We start from the raw sequence: 7741 nt of genomic DNA on the forward strand, positions 1-7741 counted from the left end.
CATTCAAAGATAAGTACGATTATCTTCCTCTAATTATCCTCCCTAGGTGACCAAACCTCAGACTTGATAACTGGGAGGGTATCTCTCCAGTACTTAATTTCCACATAATATCCATATGACATTCTTGACCAATGTTGTTGTTTTTCTTCAAGCGGAGCACTAATCAAAAAAAAAAATTTGTGGAGAAAATTCTATGATTAAAACTATTGACATTCATGATTTCTAATATAGTTTCAAAAAAATATCGTACCCTCTCTGCATCCCTAGCAAATTAGTTTCCACTTTTTATCCCTAAACTCCCAGTTTTAATGGCCCACCTTAGCTTGAATGCTTGTGTTTTTTTGGACTTGGTGATACTCCGGATTGGTTGATTCTAATTTGAAGTAGCATGCGTTCTTCTATCTGAAAAATTCACTACTAGACAAAAAGGGCTTTTAAGACATTAGTTTGAGAAGAAATATCATTTTCGTCTCAATTTACCTTTTTCTATTTCTGATTTATTTTAATTAAATAGTTATTGTCTTTGTGGAAACCTACTATTTCTAATTTATTTTAATTAAATATTTATTGTCTTTTTCACATCATAATAATATAAATTAAGGGCAATACCCTATTGACTTCAAAACTTCATTTTAGTTTTCAAACTCTAGCGCTATCTCAGTGGAGAGGATGAGAAATGACCCCATTACTATCAACCATTACTAGGATTTAGACTATCACCCATTGGAGATGGGGCTATACCATTCAAGTTCGAACCAACTTCAAGAACACAGGTATATCCTTTTTCAGTAAAATACCTACTACTCAGCTTAGATCATGTTCACCTCACAAGCCTTAAAAAAAATCCATGATAAAAATCTAGGAACACCATTAATCGTACAAGTTGTCAATCCAAGATAAAAAGCTAGGAACAACATTAATCATACAAGTTTTCTTTAGTGCGAATTTTTCGAAGCTTTTCCGGTGGGTTTTTCTGATCTAATTTCTTTAAAATATGGCAAGAATTTATTGAAATCACAAGTTTGATGGTTAACCTTGCACAATGAAAGTGCCCTAGGTTTTTTCAAGGTGCTCAATCCATATATAGAGTGAAAAAACCAATTTAAATAACCCAAATCAAGATTTTACCTCAATATAGAGTGAAAAAACCAATTTAAATAACCCAAATCAAGATTTTAACTCAATATAGAGTGAAAAAACCAATTTAAATAACGCAAATAAAGATTTTACCTAAAGTATTTGCAATAGATTTCGGCACCGTAAAGTCCAAAAAATCTCACTAAAAACAACTCCTTAATCGTAATTAGAACATAGAATAATCTTCAACCAACCTACCTAAACCTACCTAGTAAATGACCCCCTTCATTCTACCCAAGTGAGGGTCTTTGGAATTCGGTTGTAGAAAATGACCCTAAGTCGTTACTCAGGAAGCATACAATACCCTATTTTTGGATTCCCATTTGGGGGCCGTAATAAGCCCTACAAAAAATTCCTCATGGCGCGAAAAATTCCAATGCAAAAAATTCCAATATTGTGCAAGAATGCAAGGTCGTGATGGTCAAGATTTTGTAGTTAACTTGAGGTGAATGGCATCTACAGAAGCAAGCCTTTGTTGGCAAGAGTAGCTCGAGGTGTGTGTGATCTAGGGAAGCAAGCTATTAAGGCATCGAGATCAAAATGGGACATATCGACAAGATAGGGTATTCTTCCGCCTAACCTTATCCAAACTTACAACGATGGGCAGACAGAGCAGGGATATAGGATAAGGTAGACAGGGCTTTTACCCCCTTCATTCTACCTGAGTGAGGGTCTTTGGAATTCGGCTGTAGAAAATGACCCTAAGTCTTTTCTCGAGAAGCATACAATACCCTATTTTTGGATTCCCATTTGGGGGCTGTAATAAACCCTGCAAAAAATTCCTCATGGCGCAAAAAATTCCATTGCAAAAAATTACAATATTGTGCAAGAATGCAAGGTTGTGATAGTCAAGATTTTGTAGTTAACTTGAGGTGAATGGAATCTACATAAGCAAGCCTTTGCTGGCAAAAGCAACTCGAGGTGTGTGTGATCTAGCGCAGCAAGCTGTCAAGGCAGCAAGGTTAGAATGGGACATATTGACAAGATAGGGTATTCTTCCACCTAACCTTGTCCAAACTCACAAGGATGGGTAGACAGACAAGGGATATAGGGTACAGGATAAGGAAGACAGGGCTTTTACCCCCTCATTCTACCCAAGCGAGTGTCTTTGGAATTCAGCTGTAGAAAATGGCCCTAAATCGTTACTCGAGAAGCATACGATACCCTATTTGTGGATTCCCATTCAGGGGCCGTAATAAGCCCTACAAAAAATTCTTCATGGCGTGAAAAAATCCAATGTAAAAAATTCCAATATTGTGCAAGAATGCAAGGTTGTGTTGGTCAAGATTTTGTAGTTAACCTGAGGTGAATTGCTTCTACAAAAGCAAGCCTTTGCTGGCAAGAGCAACTCAATATGTGTGTGATTCTAAAGCATCAAGTGGTCAAGGTAGCGAGGTCAAAACGAGACATATTGACAATATAGGGTATTCTTCAGCCTAACCTTATCCAAACTTACAAGGATGGGTAGATAGACAAGGGATACAGGGTATATGATAAGGCAAACAAGGCTTTTATCCCCTTCATTCTACTCGAGCGAGGGTCTTTGGAATTCGACTGTAGAAAATTACCCTAAGTCATTACTCGGGAAGCATATAATACCCTATTTTTGGATTCCCAGTTGGGGTCTGTAATAAGCCTTACAAAAAATTCCTCATGGCGTGAAAAATTCCAATGCAAAAAATTCCAATATTGTGCAAGAATGCAAGGTTGCGATGGTCAAGATTTTGTAATTAACCTAAGGTGAATGGCATCTATAGAAGCAAGCCTTTGTTGGCAAGAGCAGCTCAAAATGTGTGTGATCTAGGGAAGCAAGCGGTCAAGGCAGCAAGGTTAGAATGGGACATATCGGCAAGATAGGGTATTCTTCCACCTAACCTTATCCAAACTTACAAGGATGGGTAGACAGACAAGGGATACAGGGTACATGATAAGGCAGACAGGGGAAAAGGCACAGAAAATTGAACCCCTTACCCAACTCTAGTTTGGGTTAATCAACTTCTCCCTAAGCTTAGGCCACCTCCCTACATAACCACTACCTCTATTATCTTTGGGTTGGTAGGAATTCGTGCTCAGTTGAGGGAAGGAATTCATGGGGGTGCTCATGGTAACAGTGACTGGCAACATGTGGTGCATGAATAACGATGTAATTTCCCAATAGCAGTTTCATGATGTCATACTATGAATCAGTGAAGGAAACAACTACCGATACCACCATCATCAGTGGCCATCATCCATAGGGCTGCAAGGGTCAGAGGTATGTGGAAGTGATCAATTTTTTGTTGCATATATTGCAGTTTGGATGCCGGCCTCTGTTCTATTGATTTCTCATTTCTATATTTTTTTTGGGTTTCCTCTTGCTATAGAGTGTAACCACATACAACTTTCAGTTGGGAGTACAAAGGGTTAAATATTACACCTTCCCCTCTGGTTCAGACCTCAACATCCATGTTTTCTTGAATCATGGCATTTTAATTATTGGTGAGTTTCCTGTATTTACGATTGATTGAATTTTCTTGGAAAACATTAAGATATTGGAACATAGAGAAGTTGCATGAAACAAATAAGAATATGAATTTGGTGAAAAAAAAAAATCGAGAAAAATCCATTAATGTTAAATTGAAACAATGTCTCACAATATTTAGTTACAAGTCCGCATGCTCTTAGATTGTTCTGCATGTGCTGTGTAGGTTATTTCACATTGGTATTGTAGTAATATCACACGCTTAAAGTAATATTATTTTTCATGTTTGCAAGTTACAATTAGGATTGAAATGCTTGATTTGATATTTTATTTCAAATTAGTCTTTCTAGTTAGTGGATATCAGTTAGCCTCCTTCTTGTTGAGAACTTGCTAGATGGAAATTATTTGAATTCACCATTGTTGTTACTCTATTTATAATATAATACCTCACAACTCCCTTACCAAGTATGATGATTTGGGAGTGAGGCAATACATCAAAGCGTAAGTTGAAACTTGATAGGCATTTTCATTAAATATATTTTTAAGGATTATCAAGGAGATAATAGTTGATATCTGACAATATAGAAAACATATTCAACTGAACTTGCTAATGTAGTCATTCCATTTAGATTCAACAAAGCTTGAATGTTTTTTTTCAAAATTTTGGTATATACAGTGACTACTATGCATGTGCAAACTAGATCAACGATTATGAACATCATGACTTAGATTGGTTATGGACATACTATGTATTGATGATCAAGGGGTAGTTGTAAAAACGATAACAATTGGGCATCGACTGTACACTCAATAATAAAATGTAGGTTGGGGTTATCTTGAGTATGGAGAAGAATATCCAAGGCATGAAATGACACATGTAGTATAAAAAATGTAGAAGGATCTCAGATGATGCCTTGTATCCATCTGAGGCAAAAGGACTACTTCTCTAGCATAGAAGAGGAGGGAGTCAAATAAAATAAATGTAATTCTATATCATCCCCAATTCAATCATAGTATTTACATACTTCTATTCCTCTTCAACTCTATCTCAGACATGGTCCAAAGAAAATTCTCTGCTGTAACTTTCATAATTTTCTTTTACACTCCCCCTATTTTAAACATCCTGCTACTAGTACAGATGAATGATGTCTTCAGCAAGTAGATCAATGTATTCACTGAAAAAAAGTGGAAGATCAATTTGAGAGTAAAATTGTGTGACCCTTTAGTGGCTTCAAAGATTTACCTTGAAGATTTGAGCTAATTTCCTTGAAACCTTTTGGGCTGGGTGTTTCTTCTTGGAAAGGAGAGTCAAGAACTGAAACTGGACTAGGTTGTTCTACTTTCTCATTATTAACTTCTCAAGCTCCAGATACAGAATGATGCAAATGGTTTGGTGGACTGCAAGATGCTGGAGAGCTCGGTGGTGGTTGCTCAGATGGAATCCCCTAAAGGCACTCCAATTCATTAGCTACTAGCATGATTCATTAGATAAAAAAAGACCAGATATAAAGAATGTGAGAATAAAGTGCTTGCGGAGAATTCACAAGTTTATCTTTCCACATAGACAGAGTATTGTAGAAATGGAAAAATTGATGAGCATTTTACCTCAGTTACATAAACAACATTGTCATCAAATTGTAATGCATCACTTTGCACAGAAGCAGGGGAGTCCAATGTTTCCAATGCAATCTCCTCCATTTTATTAGAATCTACAGGTAAGGCCTCGCTTATGATTCCCTCTGAAAGCTCAAGTGGTTCATTTTCCATATGGTGAGCATCTGTTGATTGCTTGCAAGTTTTTTGATGCTCCAAACTGTCCAGCACTGCTAGGAGTGCATCACATCCCTCATCCAAGGTTTGGATAGAAGCATCTAGTAGTGTCAATGAATCAGAGTTCTGGCTGGGTGATCTTCCTCCCCACAATAATATGTTTCCCTCCAAACTTGAATCATTCCCCTTGAAAACAGATTCATCATTTCTAATCTTGTTGAACTTAGTAGGAAGGTTGATGCTTGACGTGTCAGAAACAATCTCATGTTCCTGGCCTGTGCTGGCATCAGAAATTCTGCTTTGCATTTCTAACCTCTCTCTGTCAAAATCCATGGATGACACATGTATTGATGGATATCTCAAAAGACTTCTAGATGGGATATTCCCATTTTCATCTTCACAACTGGTATCAGATTCATGTCTAACGTGTAGTTGATTTTCTTCAGCTCCATAATTGGTTTGTTGTTGTTTATGGAGCTCTTAGGTTGGCATACTGGTTTTTTTTCCTCGCGCAAAACAATAATTTTCCCTAATGTGCTTAAATTCCCTCTAGACTACTTCTCACCTTCATTTGCATGGGTCAACCTCAGTCTCTTTGACATATGCTTTTTAGCTTCTTTGTTGACTGTAGATTCAGATGAATTTGGAGACTTACCTAGAGGATATGATGAAGTACCACCATACCTCTTTGTGTAGTCCAATGAATGTTTGGTAACATAAGTGGAAACATAAGCATCTATGCAAATGCCTGGCTCTCTAGAACTATCTCTAGACCCATTAAATGAATTTTTCTTGCCATTAATGCTAGTGAAGGAAGTAGAAACTTTCCCGAATCTGGAATGGTCTTTTGTTAAATCTCTAGTCACACTTTCTCTCACTTGCCTTGCAATCTCTCGAGCAATTTCCCTTGGATCTTTGGGCCCATCATGAATTCGACTCCTAACACTCTCCTGAGTATACTTAGAGTCATCCTTCCTGGTTTCTTTGAGTCCCATCTTAAGTCTTTCCCTTACTTCCTCCAGAAAATTGTGAGTGTTAGCTCTTTCACCTTCACCTAGACTTTTAAAAGCAGTTTGATATTGAGAAGAGTAGCTTGGTCGTGAAGTGGGTCTAGCATTTTGAACACTTCCAGGGCTAGGATTTAATACAACTATCCTTGTTGGTAAAGAACCATCATCACTCTTAACTGGGGCACCTGCTCTAGAGTATTGATTACCCTGATCTTTTGAGCTTCTCACCTGCCATTCTTCATCTCTTCCTGTCAAAAAATTTCTACCCTTTTGCTTCTGAAGTAGTTTTTCATTTTTTTAACCTTCTTTGGAATAGCTTCCTTGACTAATATCCTCCTTTTTCAGCATCTCATGTGCAGTCATTACATTCGTTGATTTCATTTTTGGAACATTTTTTTCTTCAGAAGACATTTGCGAAGCAAACTGCAAATCCTGAAGATGCTTTGCAAACAACGAATCTGGTTCTTGAAGGAATTTAAGGAACAAATCCTTGTTTCACTTCAATACTCCTAGTGCATCAAGAAATTCTTCCGACTGCTGCAATGTCTCATCAGTGGCAAGATGTTTAGCATCAATGAACTTCTGGCGTACAAAAGCCATCTTTGCCTCGTCTAGCATTTCATGAACAAACATCTGTTTCTCAACTAACTCTATGCCAAGTTCATCCATCTGTTCACTCTTTGAATGATCGTGACATGTTGAACATTGGGAAGCCTCAAACTCATTCTTGAATTCATACATGTGCTTTCCCTGAGGTTGATCAAATGTAGGTGCCCTTTGTTTTCTATGATTAGGAAACTTCTGTTGAGATTTTGGAAAAGAAATTTCCTTACATACCGAAGTCCTTGATTTATGTGGAGAGATTCCGACATCATAGCTTGGCTTAGGTTGCTGTTGATGTTTCCCAGATGTAATTTTATGTGGTTCATTATCTGATTCTTGCATACGTTCTTCTAGCATTGTTTCTACTGGGAATGTATCAAGTCCCATCAAACGTGCAACCACACGAGGAGTGTGGTGTTTTACTTCCAGCTCTTTCGACATTTCTTCTGCTATTGATGCCTTCATAGGTAATCCACTTACCTTCTTTGTTGCAGGAATTTTTCTGGAATCATAAATCTAGAGATTTTATAAACATCAATTAGCTTACTAAAAATATGCTACCCAGTTTACATATGCATTATAATCTAGACCCTAACAAACAATTATGCTTCCAGCCACATCAACATCTTCCTACTGCTAGAACCTATAATTAGTCAGTTCAAAGTCAACATAACCCCAACGAAGATACTTACAAGCACATATTCATTTTTAGCATCCCTGGATTTTGGCATTTCAACAAAATCATTTGACCCATCCACAC

The 7741-nt window shown here is 37.3% G+C and overlaps 1 long non-coding RNA gene and 1 pseudogene across 1 annotated transcript; both read right to left on the reverse strand.

Annotated features, from left to right (window-relative positions):
* Positions 1 to 4925: 4925 nt before the first annotated feature.
* Positions 4926 to 5405, reverse strand: LOC149247175 (uncharacterized). Its single transcript, XR_016266603.1, has 2 exons — positions 5204 to 5405; positions 4926 to 5043 (listed from the first exon to the last, which is right to left on the reverse strand). It is a non-coding gene; the product is annotated as an uncharacterized LOC149247175 (long non-coding RNA).
* A 1270-nt stretch (positions 5406 to 6675) lies between these two features.
* On the reverse strand, positions 6676 to 7446 carry LOC149247176 (uncharacterized; annotated as a pseudogene).
* Between the last annotated feature and the right edge of the window lie 295 nt (positions 7447 to 7741).

Source organism: Pinus tabuliformis, chromosome 7, assembly GCF_031772625.1.
Source record: "Pinus tabuliformis cultivar Carrire ecotype Pingquan chromosome 7, CPIR1, whole genome shotgun sequence".
Lineage (NCBI taxonomy): Eukaryota > Viridiplantae > Streptophyta > Pinopsida > Pinales > Pinaceae > Pinus > Pinus tabuliformis.